The sequence below is a fragment of the Mustela erminea genome, chromosome 8 (assembly GCF_009829155.1).
Source record: "Mustela erminea isolate mMusErm1 chromosome 8, mMusErm1.Pri, whole genome shotgun sequence".
Classification (NCBI taxonomy): Eukaryota; Metazoa; Chordata; class Mammalia; order Carnivora; family Mustelidae; genus Mustela; species Mustela erminea.
In genome coordinates this window covers 4,703,610-4,717,322 of record NC_045621.1, presented here as the reverse complement: position 1 = coordinate 4,717,322, position 13,713 = coordinate 4,703,610, and the positions used below count along the sequence as shown (strand labels likewise).

At 41.7% G+C, this 13,713-nt stretch overlaps 1 protein-coding gene and 1 long non-coding RNA gene across 7 annotated transcripts in view; one reads left to right on the top strand and one right to left on the bottom strand.

Annotated features, from left to right (window-relative positions):
* Nucleotides 1–13,713, top strand: part of TMEFF2 (transmembrane protein with EGF like and two follistatin like domains 2) — a 243,227-nt gene that overhangs the window by 34,002 nt on the left and 195,512 nt on the right. The gene's annotated exons all lie outside the window — the stretch shown is intronic.
* On the bottom strand, nt 2,826–13,225 carry LOC116596972. Of its 5 annotated transcripts, XR_004288397.1 has the most exons (4): nt 12,346–13,000; nt 11,436–11,557; nt 5,773–5,912; nt 2,826–5,658 (listed from the first exon to the last, which is right to left on the bottom strand). It is a non-coding gene; the product is annotated as an uncharacterized LOC116596972 (long non-coding RNA). The 5 variants fall into 5 exon arrangements; XR_004288396.1 differs by lacking the exon at nt 12,346–13,000 and adding an exon at nt 13,042–13,225 and having other exon boundaries at nt 2,826–5,912; XR_004288395.1 differs by lacking the exon at nt 12,346–13,000 and adding an exon at nt 13,042–13,224 and having other exon boundaries at nt 2,826–5,912; nt 11,436–11,568.

The following is a 13,713-nucleotide window of genomic DNA, read 5'->3' as shown; positions in this document are numbered from 1 at the left end:
TCAAGTGATGAATTAGTCCCTGATGCTATTCTTCTTTCTTGACTCCCGTCACAAGACTCTCTGTTCTGTTCCTCTTCGAACTCACACTTGCCTTGGGAGGTTTCCTTAACGACAAATAGTAGTAGTACAAAACAATCTCAGTTATTGTGGTTGCAATTCCCCTTTTGGAATTTGTTAACAAATAGGAGCCACCAAATATTTATTATGTATTTACTGTGTTTACACAGTGGGGTTAGGAAGGAAGCGTTATAAGACATTATCTTCTCCTTGAGGAGGAGCTCATAGTCCTCTAGGAGAGTGAAAACGTACATATGTGAAACAGACCAAAATGCATGGTGTATCATAATCTTTAGAAAGGAATGATTGATCCAATGGTAGGGAGAACCTCAGAAAGGAGTTAGGACATGAACGTTGAAGAAGAGTTTGGGTTTTGAATAATTTGGCATTTTTGGGGTCATTTTCCAATTTGCTTTTTTTTTTTTTTCAAAGATTTTATTTATTCATTTGACACAGAGAGATCACAAGTAGGCAGAGAGGCAGGCAGAGAGAGAGGAGGAAGCAGGCTCCCCGCGGAGCAGAGAACCCGATGTGGGACTCGATCCCAGGACCCTGAGATCATGACCTGAGCCGAAGGCAGCGGCTTAACCCACTGAGCCACCCAGGCGCCCTGCTTTTTTTTTTTTTTTAATTTACAAACTAACCATTTCCTATTGGCAAATGGATAATGAAAAATTAGTTTTATTCCTGATTTCCGATGATCATTTTATGAAGTTTTAGTTATTTGGTTATTTTTAAGATTTGATTTGTTTATTTTAGAGAGAGGACGTGAACGTGGGTCGGGGAGGGGCAGAGGGGCAGGAAGAGGAAAGGAGCTGAAGCTGACCCCGTGCCTGGTGCAGGGGCCGGCCGGGATCTCCGTCAGGACCCGAGACCATGACCTGGGCCAAGGCAAGTTGGACACTTAACGGACTGAGCCACCCGGGCGCCCCCGTTTTATTGTGTTAGCTCCAGGAGAAAATTCATACGGGAGGTACTAATGGGCTAAGTAATGAATTTCAGTGTCAGGGAACCTTACTGGAGACAAAAAGATAGGAAAAATTAGCAATCTCCAGTCTTATCATTGTACCCAGAGATAATTTTCATGACTTGCGATATTCTGATATAAATATTTTAAGATAGATTTTGAATACATTATCTTCCACTGAGTACAATGTAGTATTATTTTGAAACTATATTAATAGTGCCCACTACATGCTATGAATGTACTTAACTGATGGTTAAAATGTTTGGCTACTGTGAGATCTGTCTAGTTTTCACATTAAAAATAATAACTTTAGATTTAAAATTTTTGACACACAATATATTAGAGCTATAATGATCACAACATATGCAAATAAGGCTTGTCCTTCAAATTTGATCCTTCATGAAAATATAATTCACAGTTGAACAATAATAATTCCATCCGCCGTTGGATTTTCTGAGTTTGTGTTTCTTCCTTTTGTACAGAGCCATTTTACAGCGGCACAATTTCCCTTACATTATTGTGAAATCTAATGAAACAAAACGGTATTGCCCTGCTTGACCTTCCTCCTCATTCGTTCCTGGGACAAACATTTGCCTGGTCCTCGTACACTCTATGTCACAGGCCCTGTGCCAGAAAGGCATGGATCCTGCCTCTTGGGAGCTTTGTTAGTACAAGAGGACAGGCAAGAGTTTGGCAAATGAACAAGAAGAAAAGAGCCATTGGAGACAAAGGAAATGGCATGTAAAGTATGGAGCAGCATGGCATTTTCAAGGAACAACAGATGGCTTGGCATGACTTGAATGTAAAACTCAAGGAGAGGAAAGGTGCACGTGATGCTAAAAATGTTATTTTAAGCCAGGCAGTGAGATATTTTTTAAGCTTAGAAAGACTTTGCGTTATCAAAGATTTTATCTGTCTTTTTTGCCATGGTCTAGAAGCAATTTCTAGTAAGCTGGTGAGGGATACTTTTACTATAATTTGAGAGATTCAGGGTAGGAAGAACCACTGGTACAGATAAGCCTAGAAGTGTAGCAGGTGGCATCAAGGTGATGTCTACTTTTTGGAAGTAGAAGTACTTAAAATGCATCATCCTATTTATTTTATACAGCAACCTAAGTAATAGACATTCATCTCTCTATTTTACAGATGGGAAAACTAAGGATCAGGAAAAAAAAAAATTGCCCAAGATTTCCAGGTTACTATGAGACGAAATCAAGATTCAAGGATAGTTGTGTCTGACACCAGGTTTAATGCCTGATACTTGCTGCCCCCTTCTCTTGCTCAGGCCTCATCTGGGCCGTATCTGAACGTGAACGTTCTCTGTTGTGAAGAAAAGTTAAATCTTTCATTAAAATGTCCCAAGAGTTAGATAGGAAATGTTGGCATTGACTTGCCTAAGTCACCGTATTCATATTACACCTTCTGGAAATTACCAGAGAGAGAATTTTATAGCTGTCTTAACTTTTGCTTTCTCTACAAACTGTATCTTGGTCCATTAATTCTCAAACTTGTTTAAAGAACAAGTGGGAAGTCCCTACATGAGACAGAGCTCTCAAGTGTGACCTTAAGAAACCTCTCTCGATCTCCGTTTCTCATCCCTGAAATGGTTTGGACTAACAATGCCAGTGGTCCCTTTGCTTGGCCTCAGGATTCTGTACATGCTCCCAAACAAATGGCATTTAATTCTGTAGATACAGGGAAAGCTGGCACTGAGGTGAGAGAGCCCTTTAAGTGTAATTATTTATAAATGCCAAATTCAGAATCAAACTTAAGAACCGTGATTTTGTTTATTTTTAAGCCCTCTTATGGCCTGCGTGTATTTCTGGCGTATGTAGGATTTGTTACTTGCGGTACGTGCAGTTTATAAACAGAAAGTTGTTCTTTAAAAACAAAGTGCCAATGTATTTAATACTTAAATCGACAGAAGCAAAATAATCAGGAATGCCTACTAGTAACATTGCAGACGATTTGGGATCCACGAGGCCGTAGGGTGGAGGGTTAGGGAGGCAGGCTTGCTCTGTGACCTGACTGTGGCTTTAAACACTTTCATTGCTGCTACTTCCCAACTGTGGAACTTTAAGCAAGTGAATCCCACACGCGGGGTCTTCATTTTCTCATCTGCACAATAGTTTCTGCCTCGCGGAGTCGCCGTGAGGATCCGGTGTGCCAGCGGATGCGTCGTGCCCAGGTCCGAGCCTGGCCCCCAGGAACACTCGGGAAATGCTGCTAGCATTTTGGACAAGACATCATTTATTTGGTACAATAGATACATCATTTGTTTCATACACTATAGTATGAATGTATGAAATAAAAACACTAAAAGTAAACTCCGAGAGAACGCGGGTTCTCTTCCTTTCTTTCTTAGCCGTGTCCTCGTGCCAGCCTACGCGCCTGGCTCAGAGGAGGCGAGCACGAAGTGCTTGTTGAAGGGGAGAAGAGGTCGGGAGTCCGCGGGGCTGAAGATTCTCTTGTCCTGTTCGTTCTCGAATTTCCTCTGTATTTTAATGTTTCTGTATCAAACGCATCATCCGTAGGTTATAAATCATATAACGTAACGAGTGCTCACGGCTTCGGTCTCTAGTCCAATGTCCATTCCAAGTTCTTTGTGATATTGCCAGCAGGGATATCTGGAAATCTCACGTATCTCAGAAACAATGATTAGGCTTCATCTTTAAGAAACAAAACAAAACGAAAATCAGCCCTCCACTTATTTAGACATTTCATGGGCCGTGGCCGTCTGTGCTACGACAGTTGCTGTGCTGGCCCAGCTGTTGCAGCGGCTACTTGGGCAGCTGCTGGGGAGCACGGCCAGCTCCCTCGGATGGTTTTAAACTGATTTCAGGGAGAAAAACAGCCTAGGAACCCCAATAATCCTGATAAGCTCCCTCCCTTGTTCAATCAGAAGCTATGCCCGGAACCGCAGATTCCAACGGTAAGAGTCCTGCCCCTCTGGATACAAGCTCGTGCTGTCTGAAATCGTCTACGTCTGATATAAATCATACACACAGTGTCAGTTTTAGTAACTGTATTTCAGAATTACAGTTATGTATCCAAGTGTTTATAGGATTTTCAGAATTTTTGTATCATTTTATTCAAAAACCTGCTTTCAGGACATCAGAATGGCTCAACTGGTTGAGCATCTGAATCGTGGTCTGAGCTCAGGTCTTATCTCAGGGTTGTGAGTTCAAGCCCTGCATTGGGTTCCACACTGAGCACAGAGTCTACTTAAAAAAAAATTTAAAAAGCTTTCTCCTCTTTATTCTTTCCCACATAGATACTGTTTCTAAGTCACTGTTGATCTGCCAGAATGACAAGGACAATCGCTTTAGTTAATGAAACTAAATTACTCCCCCAGTACACTCAAAGTCAAAAACATGTTCCTATTTAAGGCACCTTCCAGCTTTTTCGTGTTTTAGTATTTTATTGTTGTGTAAATGATTTTATTGGAAGCAGAAGCTTTGAAAACAAAGAGTTATGTATAATACCAAAATCTAATGCTTGTCGCCCGGTGGGATACATTGGCCAATAAAAGAAACTTCAGCTTTTGTTACAGGAAGAGCTATAGATACCCCACTTAATGTTTCTGGGAAGGCTATGGAAGATTTTGCATAAAGATCTCAGGGGCTTTCTGGAAGGAAAATGACAAAATAAATAAATAACCGTCTTCTAAAGCCATTCTTCTAAGATGCAATATTAGCGAAACCTGTCAGACTGGAGGAAGATGCTTTCCAAGAAGAGGGTGACTAGTGCAGGGGGGCCCTTCACGTCAGCTGCCCACAGAAGGTGGCTGTGGTGCCCCAGCCTCATGAGGGCACCCCTTGTTTCACTAGGCTGTGCCGGTGGACTCTGGCAGAGCCAACCCTCTAGAAGCTGCTGAAGCAGTCTCCAGACAAGACGGAGAAGGCCACAGAGCCCTCAGCAATGGAGGCACCCAGAATTTCGACGGACTATTCAGGAAGGATGTCGCTTTCCTCCCTGCTGCAAAACAAGGAGATACATGATGAAGGTGAAATGATAAAATGTATTAAATAGAGTTGATACAAAGCTCTGTCTGGTTCTCACAGGAGACAGAGGCATCAAAGTAGTTTCTAATAGAAACCCCCGACTCTTCTTGCTCTGTGGAATTTGAGGAGTGAATGTTAGTCATGTCTAAGAAATTTAAATTACCACGCTCGCTGTGCTAATGCGTGAAGTGTTGCCGTTAGGTCCTGTCCGTCAGCCATGTCCTCAGTCAGAACCATCTCCTTTCCTCAGAGCTCTAGCCGACTCTTCCCTGTCTCTCCGAGGTAGCTGATGCAGGGTCTTACATTATTTGGTAGCCCCGTCCCCGCCCAGGCGCACCACCACTTCTCCGTGGGACGAGTCACTGCAGTGTGACACTGACAAGTCAGATCCCTTTTCCGTATAGTCTTAGGCTGCTGTAATCAAAGGAGTCCAAGAGAACCACTGGAAGCACCCAGAAAATCTTCCCCATTTTCAAAACCAGCCATCTCCCTAATCAAAAACCAGCTAATGGAATTAGCGCTGCATTTCATTTCCTCTGCCTTCAAATTTAAGATACAGGCGCTGTTCCGTGTTCACTCCCTCCCTCTGCCACCATGAAAGAATATAATCTGGTTTTGATAAAATTGTATCTAAAAATGAAAAAGCTGTTTTATGTTTATTTACTGATTGAGCCCGTGCCAGCAGTTCTGCTGCATTCCCGAGCAGGCTCCTCATGCATATTTGAGCAGCATCAGCACTTTTACCTCTAGTCGAGGGTACAGTATCCCAAGTATCACAATGTACATCGGCATCTGCGGCAGATCAGCATCTTTCTGAACAGAAAACAAACACCGGAGACAGGCCATAGCATTCATTTTTCATACCACAGGTGTTGAATTCTCCCCTAGGAAATAGAAGAATGGTAAATCAACAGATATTAGCCCTCTTGAGTTATGATCGGTCTTCTCAATGTCAGTTTTAAATAGTCTAATTAGAACGTCATATGGTTGGCAAAACGCATGATGGTCAGCCTGCTCAGTGGTTGTTAGTGTGTCGTGGTCAGGGCGAGAGTGGACCCTGGCACCTGCCCGAGGCCCACGTCCAGGAACACACACGAGTGGGGACGCATCAACACAGGATGCTGTGAAACATTGTCAGTGCGTCCGTGCGTCGGCAGACATGGCGTGAATACATACCAGGAAAAAGTGTAATGGGAAAATGGGTGCAGAATCATCTGTGAACATTTTTGATTGTTCGAGAACCTAAGCATTATTCAGGAATATCATGTTGTATAAAATGCTTTCAAATCATTTACAGGTGTTAGCATTAGCACTCACATGAACACAGCGGCGCGTAGGTGGCTCAGGTTAAGCATCTGACTTTTGGTTTGGGCTCAGGTCATGATCTCTGGGTCGTGAGGTCAGGCTCTGCGTTCAGCCTGGAGCCGCCTGCTTGAAGTTCTTTCCCCGTCTTCTCCCTCCGTCTCTGCTGCCCCCTGCTCGCGTACCGTACACCCTCTCTCTCAAATAAAGACAATCTTTAAAGACTACACACAAACACATAATTTGGTGTAGTCTCTACTTTTTTCTCATATCTAAAATGTATTTCTTTTATAAAGGTCTAATGTATCTCTTGAGCAAATAAACTAATTCTTAGAATATTATAAAGAGTAATACTTTAAATATTTAAATGTAGACTCTCTACTGAGTACTGAAGAATTTTCTTTAAAATAACATTGTTATATCATTTAAATAAGACACTAAGTTAGTATTTTTATGCATAAGATTCTGAATTGTAGAGTTCTAATGGAGACTGACATATGACCGTTCATTCTGTGCAATGCTAATTAATTCACTGAAATAAGATTTTGATTATCTTCTAATATTAACTTCTAATATTAACTTCTAATATTCTAAGGATAGGTGTCTCTGCTTATAACAATAATTAGACAACAGTTTTCTGCATTTCTCAACTTTTAATATTTGTGGTTTATAGGTTATTCTGACATAGTTCTTTTGTACCTATCATACAAATGCAATTGTTAGTTCAATAAGCCAGATACCATTAATGGATCAAATGATTCTGCTTATTAAAAATGTTCTTTTTATTAATTTATGCCCACTTCTACTAAAATATTTGCTGACTGTCTACTATGTGAAAGCACTATACTAGCTACCTTCATCGATGTTGTATTTTACAACCTTTACAACAACCCTCAAGTAAGTAGTTTTGCAGTTGATAAGTGTGACTGTGTTCCCTGAGGCCATTCCTTACTTTTACAGCAGCGTCAAATCTTTTTTGCATGACTCCTGTATTATATGATGTCTTGGTCTCTGTCTTGCTTAACTATATTCCATGAGGTTAGGAATAATTATAAGAGCAATGGTGCCAAACAATGTAGTGCCTACGACACAGAGGGAGGAGACCTCTGATTACGGCGCCTCCTTCAGTCCTTTGAAAATGATACAGAAATGGCTATGAAGAGACCCTATGGCCAGTTACTTTATTTGACTGCAAGCCTTGCATTAGTATGTAACAATACAAAAGACAGCTTTTCACGTCACTCACGGCCACCTCAGTGTCGTCCTGAGCTGGGCAGTGCGGATTACTGAGTTATGTATGAGATAAAAATTGGCAGACATCCTAGTGTACTCAGTTCTTGATGATGCATGAATGCATTCATTATTCTTTTGCGGGTAACACATGTTTCTTTGGATTGCCCCCCCTAACTGCTATTAGGGGACCTCCAGCCCTCTTCCTCCCTGGACAGATCTTTCCCATCTACTCTAGTGTCCCCTAAGGACATGACTCACAAGATTCCTGGACAGTTGCCTTCAGCCAGTGTGGAACATCTACCAATTTTCATCCTTGTCTGACTCTCATTGTTCGTACTGTCAGGACACCAGCTGCAGACCTGCCTCGGAGCACAGCTTCTTCTCACTGGTGTTGTCCGTTGTTCATGCTACCCCAAGGCCAGAATTTGTAAAAACACATCACCAAGGTCCTTCTGCAAGAATGGGGAGATTAAGGAGGCCGAGACATGATGCTCCCAACAAGTGGCACTTCCAACCGTCAAAGTTGGTGTGAAAACAACTCACACTTTAGTTTCTAGGTATACCTCTACTCTACAGGACAGATCTTTGAAATTAACCTTCAACCTCTAATTGTCTCTTCCTTGATTTTTACTAAAATAAAATCTCATGTTTTCCAGTTTTCCCCTATAATTTCTTTTTTCTTCTTTTTTTAAATTAAATTTAATTTTTTAAAATTTCTTTTCAGTGTAACAGAATTCATTGTTTATGCACCACGCCCAGTGCTCCATGCAATACGTGCCCTCTCTAATACCCACTACCTGGTACCCCAACCTCCCACCACCTGCCCCTTCAAGACCCTCAGATTGTTTTTCAGAGTCCATAGTGTCTCATGGTTCATCTTCCTTTCCAATTTCCCTCAACTCCCTTCTCCTCTCCATCTCCCCTTGTCCTCCATGCTATTTGTTATGCTCCACAAGTAAGTGAAACCCTATGATAATTGACTCTCTCTGCTTGACTTATTTCACTCAGCATAATCTCTTCCAGTCCCGTCCATGTTGCTACAAAAGTTGGGTATTCGTCCTTTCTGATGGAGGCATAATACTCCATAGTGTATATGGACCATATCTTCCTTATCCACTCGTCCATTGAAGGACATCTTGGTTCTTTCCACAGTTTAGCGACTGTGGCCATTGCTGCTATGAACATTGGGGTACAGATGGCCCTTTTGTTCACTACATCTGTATCTTTGGGGTAAATACCCAGTAGTGCAATTGCAGGGTCATAGGGAAGCTCTATTTTTAATTTCTTAAGGAATCTCCACACTGTTCTCCAAAGTGGCTGCACCAACTTGCATTCCCACCAACAGTGTAAGATGATTCCCCTTTCTCCACATCCTCTCCAACACACATTGTTTCCTGTCTTGCTAATTTTGGCCATTCTAACTGGTGCATTCTAACTGGTATAAGGTGGTATCTCAATGTGGTTTTAAACCGAATCTCCCTGATGGCTAGTGATGATGAACATTTTTTCATGTGTCTGATAGTCATTTGTATGTCTTCATTGGAGAAGTGTCTGTTCATGGCTTCTGCCCATTTTTTGACATGATTATCTGCTTTGTGTGTGTTGAGTTTGAGAAGTTCTTTATAGATCCTGGATATCAACCTTTTGTCCATACTGTCATTTGCAAATATCTTCTCCCATTCCGTGGGTTGCATCTTTGTTTTGTTGACTGTTTCCTTTGCTGTACAGAAGCTTTTGATTTTGATGAAGTCCCCAAAGTTCATTTTTGCTCTTGTTTCCTTTGCCTTTGGAGACATATCTTGAAAGAAGTTGCTGTGGGGATCCCCTATACATTCTTAATATTTCTAGACTAGGGTTTCAGATATCTCATAGTTAGCATGTAAAAGCAGAATGCTTGGTTTCTTGAAAATGTTCTCCATACGATAGTCATTGTGATCATCTTAAAATGCCACGTGTGTCAGTGGTTCTTAAATTTTGCTAGACATCGGAATCACCTGGAAAGCTTTCAAAAAATATCGGATGCCTGTGTTCTTAATCTAGGTAATAAAACATATCTAAGGGAGAAAAACTCAAAGGATGTAATGAATGCCCCACCTAGAACTTTCTAAAGAGAATTAAAATGTAAATTGCAGTGCTGAACCCTGGGTGTTGGATGTAAGTGTTGGATCACTACATCTTGCACGTGAAGCTAATATTACACTACCTGGAAGTTAAATAAAAACTTGGAAGAAAAAGAATTGTAAACTCCATGTGCTAAATTCGGCGTTTCCGCCAAGGCTATGGAATAGGAGGAGGACTTGTAGCTGAAGACAGAGGAGGGGCCGGCAAGGAGAGGCTGAGTGGGAGGTTCTTCCCCCAGTCCCACTCGTTCCCTAGGAAGTTGTAATAAGACTGAGTGTAGAAGGAAATTATGAGGTGTCTGCGCTTGGACCATAGAGTGCATGCCCACGGATTCCTCTCAGTGGCTCGAGTGTGGTATACATTAGGGAAAAGGACCCAAATCAGAAGACACTGAGAACGGCACAAAGATCTGAGGCTGCAGTGCGAGGAGGAAATATTCCCACTCGGCGTATCTCAGGGGAGACATTATGTGTTGGAGGATATACCAGAATCTCCCTGCAAATGATAATTTTGGTTTCTGCTACTTTGATTTGTTTCTTAAACATTGCCAAGAGCCTTCACCTCGACAGCGTTGGGCTAAGCAAGTGTGAATTTTTCCAAGATGCTGAATCAATGCTTAATTAAGACAAATGACACTTTTCACCATGGTTCCTGTTCTCAGGGGCACAGCAGACACCTGGCTACCCCTTTTATGCTTTGGTCAGTGTAGGTGGACATTTTATTGTCAATAATAATTACCATGCATCACTGTCCTTGTTTGTTTATTTTAGACACACAATTTGGTAGCTGAGTTTCCATTGAGAAAAAAACAAATTTATAAAAATCAAAAAGAGGGTAGTTTGTTGATTTGCTCACTAATTAATTTTTGAAAGATTTTATTTATTTATTTGACAGAGAGAGAGAGATCACACGTAGGCAGAGAGGCAGTCAGAGAGGGGGGAGAAGCAGGATCCCCGCCGAGCAGAGAGCCAGATGTGGGGCTCCATCCCAGGACCCTGAGATCATGACCTGAGCCCAAGGCGGAACCTTAACCCACTGAGCCACCCAGGCATTCTGCTAATTAATTTTTTAAACATTTTATTCATTTATTTTAGAGAGTGAGAAGAGGGGAGAAGGAGAGAGATAGAATCCTAGGGAGGCTCCACACGGAGGGCAGAGCCTGATGGGGGCTCCATCCCAGGACCCGAGATCATGAGCTGAGCCAAAATCAAGAGTTTGACGCTCAACCAACTGGACTGCACAGGCGCTGCACTAATTAATTTTTTCGGATGAATTTTTTTGTCATATACAAGTGAACAAGAGATGTCTAAAAAATCACACATGGAACTTACTAATATCATCTATAAACGGTGTGTGGCAACAAAACATTCGTTTCCAGAACTTTACTTACTTCAGGGGCTTTTTAAGTTTTAACTTAACTCCAGTTAGTTAACATAGTGTTACATGAGTTTCCGAGCTATGATACGGTGATTCAACAATTTGGTTTCCAGAGCTTTAAATGGGGTTGCTCTATAATGGGTCCTGTGGAGCAGCCAATAACAAGTAGAGGTTGTACTTCATCAAGGCACCAGAATACTAACTAGTTGAATGCTAACCCTGAGGTGACACAGTATTTTGTTTTCATTGGACTTTGTGTTTAGTCACTTCCTCCACCAAGAGATTGTATAAAAGCACATGGTGGCAGGGACAAGATGTACTTACTTTCTCAGTGGAGTGTGTGATTATGACACAAGTCACCCCTGGTTACTTACTGTTCTTCAGGGGACAGCAGTGTAAGCCTCACTGTTGTTACCGTAAGCACTGATTTTGAGTTCGGGGACACGGTGCAAACGCAGAAGGAACTTCAACTAGGCTCTCACTGTGAACTTCGTAACTGGACAGTTTCTCAACCATCCAAAAAAAAAAAAAAATAAGATCTCATTATTTACAATGACGTGGATGGAGCTAGAAGGCATTATGTACGCTCAGGGAAGTAGGTCAGTGAGAGAAAGACAGATACCAAGTGATTTCACTCAGATGTGGAATTTAAGAAACGAAACAGATGAACTTAGGGGAAGGGAAAAGCGGGGGGAGCAAACCGTAAGAGACTCTGGACCATAAAGAACCAACCGAGGGTTGACGGAGTGAGGAAGGTGGGGTAGGGGCTCACGGGGTGATGGGCATTGAGGAGGCACTTGTGATGAACCCTGAGAGTTACAGGTACGTGAGGAATCGCTGAGTTCTACTCCCGAAACCAAGGTTCCCCTGTATGTGAGCTAACTAGAATTTGAATAAAAATCTGAAACAAAAAAATTATATAGAGAAATATGAAAATATTAAGAAATTAGATTTCGTGTGCTTCCGATATTTCCTTCCCATGTTCTCAATTCAAAGCTCCATTTCTTAAAATACTAAAAACTCCAGGAGAGTCTTTACGAAGCACGGCTTTCTAATAGAGAAAAAGCCCAAATGAAGCTTGAAAGATGGAACAAACATGGTTTGAGCTTTTTCTCCACTTCCTCCTGCATCTCCCTTCACTGTGTGTGTCTCTCTCGCTCTTGTATACACACCCACTCAGACATATTTTTGGAGGCAGAAGATCACTGCTTGCTTTTTGTGCAAATCAAATTGCAAAAAGAAAAAAACGTTGATGTGAGGCTGAAACTCACTCATCAGACTTACAGGTACTTCTGGAAAAGCTTTCCCTGAACGCCGACCTGAAACGCAGCTCCCTTCCTCTCGAGGCCCTACACACAAACCACAGCCCCCCAAACCCGATGGACAATAAACAGGATGTGAAGGCAGAATTAAAGGCCTGAAAATTATAGTCACAAAGTGATTGGTGGATTGTGATTGTGGGGAAACGGGAGAAAAAAATAAGCCATTCTCTTGTTCCTTCTCTTTTCTCTTTGTGGTTTTCTTGTTGTTCTAAAAAAACTGAAAATGCTGTGGGACTTAGGGACCTCCTGGACATAGAAGATATTCTAAAAATACATTTGTTTGAAATTAAAAAAAAAAAATTCCACTCTAGATATTTGTCTTCTTTTGAGGTAATCTGTTACACAAGGCTGCTCTAATTTGGCTTTCAGCAGTAACGACTAGTTATGCCAAAAACGGGTCATAAATAAAGTCTAGACAAGTGCAGTGTTTTTATTCCAGAGGCAGCCAGCACACGCTTTGTGGACCCTGCATTCTCTTGCCGACGAGATTAATTTCGCATTATGCTTTTACTCTGTAATACCTTGGAACAAGACAAATTTAAAATGTGTCCTTTGGCCATTCGGACTTCCTCAGACCACTCAGTCACGGCAGCACTCTTTAATAATAATGAAGAGTAAACGGCCTTTTTAAAGGCTCCTCGGAGAGTCAGTGACTTACCACAGGACCCCACACAGGCAAGGAGATCACAGGCAGAGTCATCAGTATCTAGAGATGTTCTTCCGTTGTCAAAATTCGGTAACACGTCAAGGGTGGGAAGAAGGACAAGGCGAGGAAACAGAAACCTAGGGGAACCGAAATCTCAAGTTTCTCCGTGGACTGTCGATCGAGTCTACGACTGTAATTTCCGATAACCTCGGCTTCCCCTTCTATGACATTCATATTAGAGTAAAAACTGAAACCTTTCAGATCGAGCACTTTCTCTTCAGAATAGAAGTTACATTTGGACAAATAACATGGCTGCTTTTCCAAATGGAATTGTAACAGGATCTTAAAAATCAGGTGTTTTTTTGTTGCTGTTGTTGTTTTTTCTTTTTGACTGAACCAAAGTGTCATGGCTGATGAAAGGAACAAAAAGGTCAGTGGAACTTGTCTTTGAAATATAGCCCCAACCGATAACTCTATCCGTAGCTGCAGCAATTGTGGGAAACCTGAGGGAGTTTCCGCTCATTACAAGCAATTCTCCTAAGCGATAGACAGACTTTCCTTAATTGAGGAACAGGCATTACCAATGAATTTTTACCAATTTATTTGTTCTGGAATTTTTTTCATAATGCAGTCAGTTTATTATATTAAAAGTGTGTATCACAACTGGAGCGGTTTTGTGAAACA